The following is a 16,970-nucleotide window of genomic DNA, read 5'->3' on the forward strand; positions in this document are numbered from 1 at the left end:
CTGCCATTTTCCTGCACATTTCACTCTGATGATGTTTCTAAGCAAATAATACCATTGGTTTATTTTGTGCGAAGGATTAAGATCATATGTGCATTGTGAGGGTCTAAATATTCAAGTGAGTTAGGTTACCTCAGTTACGTTGTTCTGTTAACACATTGTACCCCAGACCACCAACATGAACTTGCATTGAACTTTGTGCTGTTGTCAGGCAATCGCTATTGTGGAACCTTGTCAACACTGCATAGAAACACTCTGAAGACACATATAGGCTTATGGTCATTTTGGATGGCAAACAAAACGGCTGTTTTACATTGTATACATCCCAACCACCACTGTTCCTATCACCACTACTGTAAAGAAATCTGAGCCAGTATGTTTTTCTTCACATTGAACCACTTTGATTATATCTCAGTAACTACACAATGCAGAACTTGTTGGAATTCACCTTTAAGCTGTGTTTGTAAAAAGTTGACAGATGTGTGATTGACGCAGCTATAATAGATATACAGTGAAATCATGAAACAAAATTCGAGGTAATTTAACTGTGCATGTTTACTTTCACTGAGTGTGTCTGCCTCTGTAATCATTTGTATAACTGACTGCTCAATCTGTGTCTTGCTGTATCTTAATCCAGGGTGCATGACAAAATTTATACATCATGCGAGATTGGTGTGAACAATAGTGGATTGAAAATGGCTACAGTTGTGTGGCTCCACTGAAACACCACGTCATGACTGTATTCATGATGTTTCTTAACAATAGCATTAACGCTATAACATTTAGACAGTATGAGGCATTTAACAGAGAAAATATCACACAATATGTTTGTAAGTACATGAAATTAACAAGTATAACAGCGACCTATTAACCAAAATATGGTGACGTGTGCCCCTCTGATGAATGCTATGATATGAAAGCTCCAGGCCATATTAATTTTTAAGCACAAGGTGGCAAATTGTGTCTGGTCTGGTGGCCTCGATATGAAACCAGGGAGGTGAAACAGCTGCAGTTCAATAATATCGGTGGTCTGTGTAGCCTTGAGCTGCTTTTGCTCATTTATTATTTGTCATGTGTGGCCTTGGAAGTCAGCAGGTTTTTTGACTGTGGAAGAGATCTGTAATTCTTGTTCAGTTTTGTGGTGGTTTGGTCTGTCAGTGTCACTACGCCCAAGACAAGAAAAGATCAAGGCATCGGTTAACCTAGACAGAACATTAATAGATACTGATTTGTGTGCATTTTAAGGACTTGTGAACCATGTTAATCAGAATCAGAATCAAGCTTTGTTGGTCAGGAATGCTACACATACAAGGAATTTGGTTTTGGTTACAATAGCTCACAGTGCACAGTATCAGACAGACATTCACATGTAGAGAATAAGATAAACTACATATAAAATACAACAAGATAAAATAAAATAAAATAAAACATCCATTCTTACCATCACTCACTCAGACACACACATACCTGTAAACTTTACGCTGTGCAAAGTACGAGTCTAAAGTTAAAGTGCTGAGTGCAGCAGCAGTTAAAGAGTGAATAGTGGCAGAAAAAGGGATCGATGAGGTGACAGTCAGATAAGTGGGGTAATATGGCAAGTAAGTAAGATGCTAGAACAAACACTGGTTTGAGATGGCAGTTCCAAAGGATGGAGTTGAACTTGATACAATATACCATAAATTATGTTGCTAGAAGTACCCTGCTGATAAGCCGGTGAGGATATGGGACTTTAGAGGAAAATTAAGCCTGTTAAAGATGTTTGCCCTCTTAAACTGAATTTCTGCATGTCTAGAGCTCCGTCATAGTGTTTAGTGCCAAAAAAGCTCTGTTTGCTCGGCTTCCCTGTCCATCAGGTTTCTGCTTGTCGTAGGCACGTCCCTGTGCAAACACAGCATTGCTTACTCACACTTCTAATTGTATGGCTTCTACAGCAGTGGCATTCTTATCCTCAAATGTGTGAGTCCTATGGGCAGCACAGTCTTTGTTCATTTATATAGCAGCTTTCACTATCGGGTAGAGAAAGAAGAGCAGCAAACACTGGAGCTCCTGGATTGCTTTAGCATGATTTTAAATGTCAGTATAAAAATAGGTTAGCCAGTAGCCTGATGCACAAGCAAGAAAGAAGACAGGCCAGGCGAAGGAGGAGAAGTGAGTGCCGCTGGAGGCTGCCTTTTGATGGTGGTTGGAGACTGGTTTTTTTTTCTCCGCTAATGGCCGTAAGGATTTGGGGCCGGGGAGTGGATCTGAAACCTGCATACAAAACATCTTTTATTCAAAGTGTGAAGAGAGGTGTAGACATCTCAGAGAACATTCAGGGGTATGAATGAAGCTATTTTCTCTCTGACCTTGAGCCGTATGTTATGCTATTGTAGGTACAGTAATAGCCTAGTTTTCAGCAGGAAGGCCATGAGAACATGTTGTGATTGTGTTAATTGGGAGAAATCAAAACATCCTCCTGGAACAGCCGAAACATTTCTTCCACTTGTTTGACGCCCATCTGCCTGCAACCGTTTGTGGCGCAATGTTTTGTGTGCTCAGGCGAAATCATTAACTCCATGGGAGATGCTATAAAAAGCTACTTGGCCTCAACTTAAATTAGTGATTTCATTTTTGCATGCACAAAATTAAAAAGAATTCTTAATAAGGCAAAGAACTCACTGCAGCAAAATTAATGTAAGCAAAGGGATTGCTAAAGCTGGAGAACTGTTTAATTACATACTGCAGTCTTTTTTTGCTTTAGCATGGTGAAAATAATATTTCAGAGTCATAATTAATTTTTTTCTGACAGTAATCCTCTGAATACTCTCAGCTTTATTACTCATGAGAAAGCAGAGCTGACAGAATGTTAATACAGAGTTTGCAAGATGCGCAGGACTTAATTGACCGTGTTTAATAGCTATTTCTAATTGACTTTATTAATATCACAGCTATCTATCAGTTTGTGACTGAAATGTTTGTTCATACTGGACAGTTCTGCTTGAATTCGTTGCTTTTCGGTTGTCAGAGACAGCATCTGTTAGGCAGTGGTTGAACACATTGACTTCCAATTTTGGCTTAAGCTTTACCAAATTGTATATATGTGTGATTATGTAACTGTGTTTAATGAAGTAGGCTGTGGGAGACTGTGTGTGGTCTATGCTCATGGATCATTGCAGAAAATTAAGTATGTTGTAGCAGCTCATGCTTACCTAGTTTGTCATCAGTTGAATTTTTTTCATAAAATACGGATGACTTTTTTCCTCTGGGGTTTAAAAGAAAGGGTGATGTTTGCACTGATTTTCTGCCCTCTACATTTTGTGTACTACAAATGCTTTATGAAGTACATGGCTAATCTGACATTCAGAGCCAGCTCATCAGAAGCAGTGAATGAGGAAATCACTCCACCAGTGTCAATGACAGCATTAGAGGTTTAGCAATCATGCAAACTGTGCCAGCTGCATCACAATATGAACCTGAGGGGAAGACAGGTGTCCTCAATCAGCTATCTCATTTTCTCGCTCTCTCTACTCACAATGGCTTATTAGAGCTGTGTGCATGGAGTTGCATGCTTTATTGTTTTATGGACAAGAGAGGACAATGCTGCTGTTGGCAAAACCTCACAGTTTAGGCAATTTACATTCTGAGTCTGACAGGCTAATTGGTATGTAGTTTGTATTCAGCACTCCTCAGAGACTCTCAAATCAACAGTGTTGCCTTGTATGAATTACACAAAAGACGAAGTTTCCTTTGTTACTGTGGCTTATGCTCTGGCTCATGGTCTTTTCCCCATCAGGCCAGCAACAACTGTGGACCTAGTGTATGTGCATTTGTATAGGCCTGTGTATGCTCATGTATGGGTGCTTCTGTGTGTGTGTGTGTGTGTGTGTGTCGGTGTGTAGGCCCTGCTGTGATAATTCCAGAGCTCTCGAAGGTCGCTCCACATGACAGCGGCTCTGTCCGGGAGCCAGAGAGCGTGCTCGGTGGCGTTCTCTCAGAGCAGAGTCGGGCTAGCCTCTGGCACAGATTAGCCCTGCATAATGTGAGGGGAACTAATGCTATGGAGACAGTGTGTGTGTGTGTGTGTGTGTGTGTGTGTGTGTGTGTGTGTGTGTGTGTGTGTGTGTGTGTGGATGGGGGGGGTCTCTGGAGCTGCAGCCCCCATTGCTCCAAGACAAAAGATCTCCAAAACCAGTCAGGCTTTCATGAACTCTGAGCTTAAAGATGGTATAGACTCACTGAGCTGCATTGCAGTTTGCTTTCATTCAGATTCCAAGCACAACATCTTTAATATGCGTAGCAACTATTGCATGACAGAATCGTGGTCAAGACTTAAAATTCAACCTCAAACTCAGAAACATGCAGTGGAATGATCACCTAAGTCAGGATTGCCTGTCAGAAACTTGGACAAATGTAAAGAAATGCATTGAGATCAGAATTCATAATTACTGGCTCTGTCTTTACAGCTGTTTGCCATCTTTTTATGATTGTTAGCAACTCAGAGACAGAGGCTGCGTGAGCAATGGCCCACCTAATGACAGCTGAAATCTCCTGGCCACCCCGATGACACCTACTTTGCATCTGGAAAAGCAAACACACCAGACAATTCTGGGAGCACACTGAGCAGAGCCATTTTTTAAACAAGCTTTGATTAGGCATTCCAGAATGCCAAAAGAACCCGTTGTAAAGCTATGTGCTACAGTAGGACCATCTGTAGAGCTCATTTCTCACTTACAGTTACTTCATTGTTTATTCGAAAAACCCTTTTCTATTATGCTTTTTCACATTTTGGCTTTAGGGATATTCTGACTTTTCCACTTCGCCATAGTGTAAAACTCATGTCAATAAACTCATGCCATATTTGCGTGTTTTTGTGAATTTTGTTTGTTTTTTTTACATTCCCTTTTTTTTTCTTTTCAAAATTCGCAAAAACTCCTGGATAGGAAACCCACTATTGTCTTTCATGATCAAGAAGAGGTTTGCTTTATTTTGGTCATTTATTCAAAGATAATTTAAATTCAGTATGATTCAGCAGTTGATGGTCGTTCCTTTCATTGGGTACATGGTTAAGATTGCTACTGTTCTTAGAGCTCTTAGAGATCTCACTAATGGCTTGCAAATTAATTAAAGGCTTAAAATTATGATGTGAAGATTGAGCATATTCCACGTTGTGCATTTAAGAAAATCTATGTCAGTCTGTGGGTCCAGTAAATTGTATGTGTGAATTTGTGACATATGACGTGAGTGTGTGTGTGTGTGTGTGTGTGTGTGCGTGTGTGTGTGTGTGTGTGTGTGTGTGTGTGTGTGTGTGTGCACTATATGTTTTAACCTGCATAAAGGTCACCTCTCTTCACCTGCAGCTTCAGTGGGAGCAATTATAGACAGATTCAGCCACCCACTAGTTCCCTCTCCCTCCACCTCTCTTTCTCTCTCTCTCTCTCTTTCTCTATATCTTCCCCTTGTACATTCACTGCTTAACTGCTAATACCTGCAGATGCAGCCTTGTGGTTCTATACATTTTACCAGTCATTTTTGTTATAATTCCAAAATAACACTGTGTACATCTGTATGCATGTTAGTAACAATTGGGAATTTTAAATCACAAATTGTAACATAGCTGGCACATAATTAGGTAACTGTAAGATGTCTTTGTTTACTGACACAAAAGTTTTCCTAACTTTCTGGGTGACTTTTATGTTAAAATCAAATTGATTTTAACATATTGTTTTTAAAAGAAGGAGGTCTTTTGAGTCCACATGTTAGCATTTTTGGGGTTTTTTTACATATTACTCAAGCCTTAGTCATATTTGTTTATTTTTTTGTAGTCATCCCATGAATGACTGCATTGGACAATGACCAGACAGGCGCTCAGTAATCAGGTTGATCTGCCCTTCAGTTCAGCTGCTGTGTTCAAAAACAAAAACAAGATATTGCAGTAAGCATGCAGAAATGTCTCCGTACGTTAGGAGAGCATCAGTTGGTTGTCAGATCATGTTATTGTAGATGGGCCAGGAAATGGAAACCAAGGCACTTCCAGAAAAGTCTACCCTTCTTTCTCCATTAGGCTACACCTATCTGCACAGGTAGAATACCCATTCATCTGATGACCTGACAAAGGCTTTGGGTAAGGCAGATGTTTTCAGAGTTTCAGTATCTTTGTAATGGCTTAGATGTGACCAAAGCTTCACACACTCTCTGTGACTATAGCTTTTTAGAATCTGCATGTTTATTGTCTGTATTTACATGAAATGACTCTGGCTTTAGGATTTTGTGACAAGATTTTATGTTTTGTCAATCACTGGCTGTCCTCATTTTAGAATACAATCACTGTTCTGTTGTCAGTGATGTAACTCTATGCTCAGATCACGATTTGGTCTATTTCACAATATTCATTGTTAATTTCACAATGTTTTGAACAAAGTTTGAGTGAAAAGAGTTGATGACTGTATCCATGTCTCTGTACAACCTACTAATGCTATTGGAGAGGCAGGGGGAGTGTGTTGTATGCCATTGAATGTGCTGATGTGGATTAAATTGATTGTAATCTTTGGTGTTAGAACAATGCATTTGCATTAGAGGGCACTTAATTGAATGTCCATCTGCACATGCATCTTATCACATTTGCGTCACAGTATATTGTGACACAGTGTGTTGTTACATCCCTAACTGTTGTTCATAAGTTGAATTAAAACAGGAAGAAGCTGAAGAACAGCAGAGCGTCTTTTAAAACCAAAAAGTCGGATTGTGGAATTTGCAGCAGCAGGAACTGAAAATCATTTGTTGCTGAATGGAAAATGAAAGGGTTTGTTTTGCAAGTCTGGTGAAAAGGTTATTCTAGTTCAGATTTGTGTGTGCGACTAGACAATGGATGCGACTGACTATTAACAGTGGGTAACCCCCCCCCCCAACCCCTCACCACCCCCCTGTCTGGACAGTACTCTATGTTTGCTGTCAGTGGTCCATTATATGACACATCCTTTGTTTGAAAGATGGTGTTGTCACCCCTGCCCAGTGAAGAAAACATAAACGCATCCATCACTCATGCGCATGTGCGCATGCTCACACACGCACAACCTCACCCTGGGGTGGCAGTGCTCTTAGCTGGTGAATGAAAACGTGCCTGGAGCAGGCTTTCACATGACACCGATGTAAATGGCGCTGTCAGCCAAGGACAGGCGCTTAGGAACCTCTGGCCCAGATACTGACAGTAGCCTGGGAGAAGTGTGCTCTGTCTGTGTGTCGGAGTGTGTCTGTGTGTGTGCGTGTGTGCGTGCACGTGTTACACTGAACAGTTCCCCTCTAAGCCATGTACCAGTCAGTGACTGAACACTGGAGGACGAACTGTAATATTAGCTCTTTTGAAGAAAAATAGACCACTTGAAACGGTGCATTTTAACATTTAACGTAATGAATATATAAATGCTAGCTGGATTGTGAAACAATTATATGATAACACTATTCATTTATGCAAGAACAGAGATTAGGCAATCACACACAGTTTTCCTCAGAATGTGACGTTCATATTGAGATACTATAGTGCTTTCTGTGGCCAAACTGCTCTTGAATTATTTTACGCTTGTCTCAAATTATGTATATAGCCAATTAGCTCATCAAGCATCAAAGCAAAATATGAAAAGGTGCTGTGCCCTCCCCTGCTGGCCATTATAAATTCCATGCCACAGCTCTAGTTGCATAATTGCTCTGACAGTAAGACATAGCCATTAGTTTTAAGTGTAGTTACTGCAGATATGTGAGCCTGTCACTGTTGTTTGAATAAGCTCCATGGCCAGCTGCAGACTGTGGAGAACTTGAAAACACTGTAGATTTCACTTCATGGCTGCCTGGTGTGTCATTAATTAGTAAAGATCCACTATGGGGAGAGATGTGCTTCAGGGTTTGTGCCCATGTCTGGTCTGTTCTAATGAAAGTCTGTGATTTCAGTTGGTGTTGTAGCAGAAGCTTTTAAGTGTGGTGCTGTGTTTCTGCTCTCATCTTTCTTGGGAAAGGAGCTCTGTATAGTCCAGACGAGAAAGCCAGAGGATGTACTGAAAAGGTGGTAGAAACTCAGTTGAAAATGTGTTTAGCTTTTGCTAAATCTTATTAATAAAATTCAGTTTTTCAAATATATTGTGTTTCTTTTGCAGGAATAAAATTATTTAGCCGTGTTTCCTCAGTACTGTACCCTTTCCCAAAAGAAAGTTTTACAACCTCAATGAAGCTTGTTTTTTTTTTTATACCCAATTTTCTCCGCAATTTAGTCATTTCCAATTCCACTCAATACTTAGGACTCCCCCAATCACATGATAGGAGGGGGGGCATCCTACCCACGCAGAGAGAGCAAGGCCAGTTGTGCTCTCTTGGACTCCTGGCTACGGATGGCTGTAGCATCACCAGGGATCGAAACTCACGATCTCCTGATGATAGGGCCAACGCTTAGACCGTTTCACCGCTCGGGAGTCCCCTATGAACCTTGTTTTGATTGGACTGTTTTTTTTTCTGTTCTGCATGTTTTAAAGAACTGTCTACAAAGTATTGCAAATGCTAGACAGAAACCAAATTTCTCCAGTTGGAAATATAATGTTTATTTAGTTTAAAAGCAGTCTTAAGCCCACAACAAATAACACAGTGCAGTTAGCTAAGATTCTGTTACAGATCAGTCCTACTAAAACTATATAACATTGTTCTGGGGCAGCAATACCAGTATACTGGTATAGACAGTATATCGCCTTGTACTCCTATAAGCTGAAATTCACTGTGCATGACAGTTACCTGTGAAGATTAAGCAGTACTAACTACTGAAGGTGATTCTAAAACTCGACTCCAGGACCTGTATTAGCCATCTTTAACTTCAGCTACTTCTTCTGTCTGTGTTTGTTTACAGTTCGTGGCTGTGACTGGTGCTAAACTAACCTTGAGCTGAGTTGCCTTAGCCTGCTCTCCTCTACCAGTCATCAGGGAACAGGAAGTAGCATCCAACTCCTTCTTTCTGGACCGCCCTCCTTACACTGACCGCTGGCACAGCTCCACCAACCATCCAAGGGATAGATGAGCCTAGAAGGCAAGTCTTTTTAGTTGACGTATGAGTAATGAGTTTGTGCAATAAATGTTTGGTTACGACCATGAAACTAAGATGTAAGTTATGTAGTTATGAGAGTGTCTGAAAGCATGTGACCCACATGTGGGTCATTAAGGTTAAAGAGATTCCCCACTTTAGATGGAACTCTTTCTAATCAAGGTACTGTTGACTTATCAGTGCTCTGCATACAGATGCATTCTTTCATAGTAACTGTTGCCAGTTCCTACCATGCTAACTTTAGCTCGGTTATATAAGAAGAAATTAAACCCAGTTTGTCCTAACAGGGTCAATATAGCGGTCCAGTCTGAATGGTGAAAACGCTGCCTGATGGAGTTTGGAACATTCAGACTGTACTGCTGTCCTATTCTTCACTTGTACCTATATGATAATAAAGCTGATTTGGCATAGCAAGTGTGACTTTTCACATACAAAATAAACATCGCTTGAAATTAATAGCACTCTCAAAATGTAGGTATTTGACAACAGCCGAGTTGCGTAGCTACACTTTTTCACTAGGGTGAATGGCATTTTTCCCAGCATGCTGTAAAGGCTGCCAGTCCTCACAAAAGTAGCTACTTTCTTGATTTTCTACTTGTCTTTCTTTGTGTGTCTTTCTACTTAAACTTTACAGTTTAAGTGGCTGTTTTCTTGTGGCATCAGATAAAGGGAGACGATAGCTTTTTCACTAAAATCCAGAAATAAACTGCTGAAGTCACTTCTGTAGTGCCTGAGGGGAGGTCGAATGTAAGAGTATGGTGTTAGGTAGACATGAATAGGTGTGAGGTGAGCTGCCAGCTGATTCGTACATCAGGAGGTGGGGTGGATACTGCCTCATTCCTGGAGCTGGAGCAGGTAGAGGAGGGTCACTGGAGTGCTCCTGGTCCACTGCCAAGCAGCCATGCTTGTGCTATTTAGATATATAGATAGAGAGAGCCACAGCGAGAAAGAAAGACAGCGGTAGTAATTGACTGCTGGCAGACTGGCCGAGAGTGCCTGCTGAACCTGCAACCTTCTTTTTTAACACCTTTTCTTTCTACCTGTCTCTCAGTCTCCCTCTCTTTCCTTTTCTTTCGTGCTCTCTCTGCCTCAGCACCCATGTCTCTTATACCAAATGCATAAACCTAGACGCTTCCGTGCTGTAAAAGTGGACAGATGGAGTACAGAGGGTAGTGAGAGTGATATTCATGGTGTGTGTGTGTGTGTGTGTGTGTGTGTGTGTGTGTGTGTGTGTGTGAGAGAGAGAGAGACAGTGTAAGGGTAACTTCGCTTCTGGTGAAATAATCTCTTGCAGACAGACTTTCCTAGGGCGTGCCCTGGTGCACTGAAATCTGTTCAAGAGTATTTAGCCTGTGTGAACTGTATCAGGGCTCGCTGCCTAATCACTAATGGCTCAAGTTGTCTCTGTGGTCAGTCTCTCTCTCTCTCTCTCTCTCTCTCTCTCTCTCTCTCTCTCTCTCTCTCTCTCTCTCTCTGTCTCTCTCTCTCTCTCCCTCTCGCTGTCTCTTGAGGCTTCAGAGGACAGCAGCTGTTTAGAGACTGGTGTTTATACCTCTAGCTTGTGTTGCCATCGTAAAGAGTGCCATAGCAACAGATGTCTCTCCTTTTCTTCCTCATGGTCTCTGTTTTGCTCCTTCTCTGTCTCTTTCTTTCTCTATCTCTTTTTCTCTCTCTCTCCCAATTCAGTTCTGTTATATTTAGTAATTTAGGCTTCACTACTTTGACTATATTTAAGGGCTGTATTGCCAAAGCGTCACTCAAATTACAAGAACTTAAGAAATTTAAAGAAAGTTTCAGTTTCAAGAACGTTTAGTTTGAAGTCATCAGAGAACATAAATGATCCCAGTCACTGAAGGGTTTGTAGCAGCAGTTTTGTAGTGGGTTTGTAGTTAACAGATAATTAGCAAGTCAAGATGTGTAGCACTGCATCACTTTATCTCATGCTTAGTAGTGTGGATCACAAAGTTTTTGGCCGCTCTGTAAGCTTGCCCTTAATGGTGCACACTCCAAAAAGCAGGTACAAGTTGACAGAGGACAGAGTGCTGTGTTATCTTCACTTAATCTCTTTTACTAGATTCCTGCTGGCTTTAAGTCTTATCCTTTCTTGTTGCCATCTTATACAGCAAAGCAGTCAGCTTAGTGCGCAGATCTGGGATCTGCAGGGTCAGAGAGAGATGAGGAGAGAAAGGCACTCTCCACTGCGTCAACTGCAGAGTGCCGCAGAGTTCTAGCTGAATGAGGGTTTACAAAGAGTCCACGCATATAGAGGGAATCATGGAAGGTAATGGTTGCTTTGTAGGTTTCAGGAATGGCAAACGATAATGGCAGGGATCTAGGGATGGGAAACAGGATTGGTGCTTTGATTTTTAGTAAAATTGTGTTCCAAAAGAGGACTGTGCAAGTTTACAGCTTGATTCTTCAGAAATTCAAACGTCTCAACAAACTTGCAATAAATATTGGTGGATATTTTTCTTAGAATCATGCACTTTCTCAGTCAGATAAGGACAGAGCTGATTGGACAACAGGTGTGAGCTGAATGCGCACTACTAATTTGGACCTTTACAGACAAGAATCAAGTCAGAACTATCCATGAATGCTTAATGATCACAGAGCAAAACTGAGAACTGACCTACTAAATGTGGAGTGAAACAGTGACTAACATTAAAGTGCAGAATTTCAGCTTTATTTTAAAGGTAGTTACATCTTTTATGTATCATTACGTCATGTACTAGGAAGCAAACAAAAAGCCATGAAGACCAAAAACCATCACTGCCAGCAAGGCCATTATGAGGCTGCAGAATAGGGCTGTATGCTTTTCGTTTTAGGTGACAGCACTGGTGTAGAAACATGGAGATGAACGCATTTTAAAACATGTTTTATTCAAAAATAGCACAGGGAAATCAGTATGTTTTCCTGGCGAATGAGTAATAGATGCCAAGTTAGCTCTTCAGAGGAGCCAATGGGCTAACAGAGCTAACCAGTATAACACTGCATGCTGATGAGGACTCATCATCTTCTTACAGGTGGGCCAACATGTAAGTTTGTCAAATAAGTATATTTAAATATACTGTTTCTGGGCTCCCCTGCAACCCTGATGGAGAAGCGGCTTAGAAAATGGAGGCATGGATGGATGTTTCTGGGCTTAGCTGACATCATCTAGACTAAGTTAGTTAGCTTAGTTGGTGAAAAAGCTGCTCCATGTACTGGGCAGCGCCCCAATTGCCTTCTCAGTCATTTCCTTAACAATTTTTAACGCTTTTGCAGCGTGCTCACATTAAGGCACACCTGTTTCATAGCAGCAAAATGCAATATAATAAGCTCACTGGCAGATATGAGTGAACGTGGCAAGCCTTGACCATCCTTGCTCATAAAGGTTCAGGCTTTTCCTGGATGCTATTTTACATGGAATCATAATTGCATCACTCGTCTAGGATGTTTTTGTAACCTCAGAATGAGTGTATACCTACAAAAACAATTAAGTGTAATAAGATGAAACATTACATATCTTGTCTTTGCACTGTTTCCATTCAAATATAGGTGAAAACAGATTTATAAATCACTGCTTTCTGTTTTTATTTGCATTTTACCCACTGTCCCAACTTTTTTGGAATTGTATTTGTATTTCTGTACTTGATTCATTTGTAACAATTTACATGCTGGTGTTTTAACTCTTGAGTATAGAAAATATCTGAGGAATGCTCTAAGCTTTAAGTGTTGTTACATGAAGTGGTATATTGTTACTTTAATAGGCTACACAAAGGAATATTTGAGATTAACATTCCCCATCTGTTCTCAAAGGGACTGAAGCCAGTTTTTTTACCTTGAGGAGGTCTCACGGAAAACAGAATTGGCCGTCAGGCATTTAATTGCTTCTTCTCGTTAAAAAAAAGAAAAAGAAAGAAAAACAGAAGTGAAGTGTATATATCCTGAGGGCAGTATCCTGTGTAAAAGACATTGAGTGTAAAAGAAATTGAGAATGAGGGGAATTATCATGGCCTTGAAGAACTGCTTTCCATAAAGTTTAAATAATTAGTGAATCACCACAGAAAATCATCTTGTCATGGTTTGGGAAATTAACTACTTCAGATTTTTTAGACATAGAAAGCCTGAGTCCTCATTCTCTATGATTTATTCCTATGAGCTCTGACTAAGCTTTAAATCCAACAGAAAGGGGATTTAAAATGTCAGTTTACATAGACCTCGAGACAGAGTTTTTGGAGAGTTGAGTGTATATATGTCCACATTAATACACAGAAGATGTATTGTAGTGATGTGACAGGGCTTTTGTAATTCTGCAGAAGTCTGTAGCCCCAGACAACATGTCCTTGACCTGCGGTGTAATTGTCGTAGCGTTCCTCATTATTCAGGCGAATGTAATTAGTTCAGTATTGGAGGGTTTTTATTGGCTTCTCCAGTCATGGTAAATTGCAGGTCAAATTTGATTTGCTGAAGGCAGATGCAAGAGGCTTTGAGTGGGCGGAGGACGTGAGAGCCATACTATTATTAGGCAGTACTGGTCATAGTATGCTAATACGTATATTTTTGTTAAGAGTTTCTTTTAAATTTCCCCAAGATGCCAGCTGAAATTCATCAGAATATATTCTGCTTAACAGACTGACTTAAAAGTTCATTTGACTTTTGATTTGACCTACAGTAATAAATAAGACTAATTTATCCATTAATTCACAAGCTGGAGCGGTATATCTACTTGGGTAGCTTTCTGCTTAAGAAGCTTTTTAGAGGGTCTGCATTTGAATTTTCTTGGTCTGTTAACTTTCTTCATTATACTTTGAAAGAAATGTATTTTACCCCAGTGTTTTTTTTCTCTAATATGTGTTGTTTCATTTTGAATGATTAATTTATTTTCACCAACCCAATCCAGTTTACTAAAACGGATGTGTTTTTGCCTGGTTTGGAAGTAGTGAGCCTGTAAAGATAATGTGCTAAAAATATTTCCATGTAGTCCTGAAGCGTTGTGTGACTCATGTCATGTGTCTTGTCTGATGACAGTGGGAAATATAATGTAGATCAACTAGGCAACAGGTCTTTCATGTTCTCTGTTGTGTGTTGAGTTTGATATGCTCAACACACAGTATAAAAATATGGTCTGCATCAAATGGCTCTGTGAGAATTAATGATCGGCTTTGAAGCAAGTAGGTCTGAAGCATGATCAGTTGGTCTCACTTAGCATTTTAGACGAGTGATTGCCTCTACCCAGCCATATACACTACCACAGTGGTACAATGTGCGTTGTAGACATCAGGCTTCACCCACCCCCTTTTTTCTGTGGACCTATTTTACATCAGCTGCTGTTAGCCTTTTAAATCTGCCAGTGTTAATCCTGTTAGAGGAACGATTCAATCAAACTTGCCACGCTGTCAAAGTGCATGCAGATTCTCTTTCTTTCTCTTTCCTTCTTTGTGTTTCTGTTTGCTTACATACATGAATGTAGAAGAAAGCGTCTGTCTGCCAGTATGTGAATGAGTGTGTCTTACTCTCACACAGTGTTAATCTGTGTGAGAGTCCCTGTGTATCTGAGCATGTGTCCATGCATGTGTGTGCCTGCGATTACAGAGGGAGGCTGCATCTGTGCTTAATCAGAAGGGACTGGCTGACAGCACAGTGCTGGTGGCTGTATTTGTGTGTTTAAGTTAGAGATGAGAGCGTCCTCTGGATAACGGCGCTACCGCTTCCCACTGACTCAGAACTCTTTCAGTTTTCACTTGGGATCTGCCCCACAATGCTAATTAGGGTGGGAGAAAAAATTGATACACAACACACAGGGTGAAAAAATAGTAGGGATATTGCTTATTATTATTAGTCATTTTTAGAAAATCTTGGTGATAAACATAGACACCAACTAATAGCAGGGGTACTGGATCATTGCTCCCCTGTCCCCTACGCCCACAGGGCAGTACTTATAGTTCCCCTTTTTTAATGTGTTCACCTATAAATATGTGGCTTATGTGGCTTTGAGTGACACATCTCATTCAGCTAATCAAGAAGATCTGAAAGCAATAATTCAATGGAAAAGGTGGATTAAAGTTGGATATTTTCTTAATGGCCAGTAGATGTCCTGAAGCAAGGTTGATAAGCAGTGCTTTATGCTAATGGATGCAAAGGCTTCCATTTAGTCGTCATGCTATGGCACTGCATTTACTCTTAGTAGCAAAGGTTTCTGCACATGGTGTAGTATTGATGTTTGGGTTGATTCACACCTGTGGCAAGTTTAAAGTACACTTAAAGTCCACGCTAGTGGACTGAGTTTGGATTAAAATAATTTATGTCAGATGAGTACTATGATTACTCTTCTTCTTATTTCGGCTGCTCCCTTTAGGGATCGCCACAGCAGATCATCTGCCTCCATCTTGCCCTATCCATTGCCTCCTCTACTTTCACACCAACCATCTCCATGTCCACCTTCACTACATCCATAAACCTTCTCTGAGGTCTACCTCTTCTCCTTCTACCCGGCAGCTCCATCTCCAACATTCTTTGCTCAATATATCCACTATTCCTCCTTAACACATGTCCAAACCATCTCAACCTGGCCTCTCTGGCTTTATCTCCAAACTGCTCCACCTTCACTGTCCCTCTGATCTGCTCATTTCTAATCTTGTCCATCCTTGTCACTCCCAACGAAAATCTCAGCATCTTCATCTCCGCCACCTCCAGCTCAGCCTCCTGTCTTTTAGACAGAGCCACAGTCTCCAAACCATACATCATAGCAGGACGCACTACTATCTTATAAACCTTCCCTTTCACTCTTGCTGCTATCCTTCTGTCACACATCAGCCCTGACATCCGTCTCTACCCACTCCATCCTGCCTGTACCCTCTTCCTCACCTCTTTTTTGCACTGTCCATTGCTCTGGATGGTTGACCCAAGATATTTGAAGTCCTCCACCTTTACGACCTCTACTCCTTGCATCTTCACCTTTCCACCTTCCTCCCTCTCATTCACACACATGTATTCCGTCTTGTCTCTACTGACCTTCATTCCTCTCCTCTCCAGTGCAAACCTCCACCTCTCCAGATTCTCTTCCACCTGCTCTCTACTCTCACCACAGATTACAATGTCATCTGCAAACATTATGGTCCATGGAGCCTCCTGCCTGACCTCGTCTGTCAACCTTTCCATCACCATTGCGAACAAGATGGGGCTCAAAGCTGATCCCTGATGTAACCCTACCGAGTACTATGATTACAACAAAATGAAAACAGCAGTATGTGAAATAATTTATATGAGTATATGATATACATTGAGTACATCAAAGTAGTGTGTAATATATATATATATATATATATATATATATATATATATATATATATATATATATATGTGTGTGTGTGTGTGTGTGTGTGTGTGTGTGTGTGTGTGTGTGTGTGTGTCTGCCCTGCGATGGACTGGCGACCTGTCCAGGGTGTGTCCTGCCTTCCGCCCGAAGACTGCTGGGATAGGCTCCAGCTCCCCCCCGCGACCCTGACGGAGAAGCGGCTTGGAAAATGGATGGATGGATGGATGGATGGATGGATGGATGTGTGTGTGTGTGTGTGTGTGTGTGTGTGTGTGTGTGTGTGTGTATACACTCATTAGGCATAACATTATGACCTTGTTTCCATGCTCATCGTCCATTTTACATATTATATAGGTGCACTTTGTAGTTCTACAATGACAGACTACAATCCTCTACAATGACAGACTATAGTTCATCTGTTTCTCTGCATACTTTGATTGCCCCCTTTTACCCTATTCTTCAGTGGTCAGGGCCCCCATGGACCCTCACAGAGCAGGTACTGTTTGGGTGGTTGATCATTCTCAGCACTGTGTTGCGCTGGTCTGAGTGGATCAGACACAGCAGTGCTGCTTTGCTTTAAATACCTCAGTGTCGCTGCTGGACTGCGAATAGTCCACCAACCAAAAA

At 41.0% G+C, this 16,970-nt stretch overlaps 1 protein-coding gene across 6 annotated transcripts in view; it reads left to right on the plus strand.

The window, feature by feature from the left end:
• apba1a (amyloid beta (A4) precursor protein-binding, family A, member 1a) overlaps positions 1-16,970 on the plus strand; it is a 45,618-nt gene that overhangs the window by 4,145 nt on the left and 24,503 nt on the right. For 5 of the 6 annotated variants that reach the window (XM_037531654.1, XM_037531657.1, XM_037531658.1 and 2 more), the window contains exon 2: positions 8,855-9,031. The exons of the other annotated variant lie outside the window; for it this stretch is intronic. The gene's annotated coding sequence lies outside the window, so the exon portion shown is untranslated. The remainder of the gene's footprint in view (positions 1-8,854; positions 9,032-16,970) is intronic. 6 annotated transcript variants of the gene reach the window in all.

This window comes from Pygocentrus nattereri, chromosome 20 (assembly GCF_015220715.1).
Source record: "Pygocentrus nattereri isolate fPygNat1 chromosome 20, fPygNat1.pri, whole genome shotgun sequence".
Classification (NCBI taxonomy): Eukaryota; Metazoa; Chordata; class Actinopteri; order Characiformes; family Serrasalmidae; genus Pygocentrus; species Pygocentrus nattereri.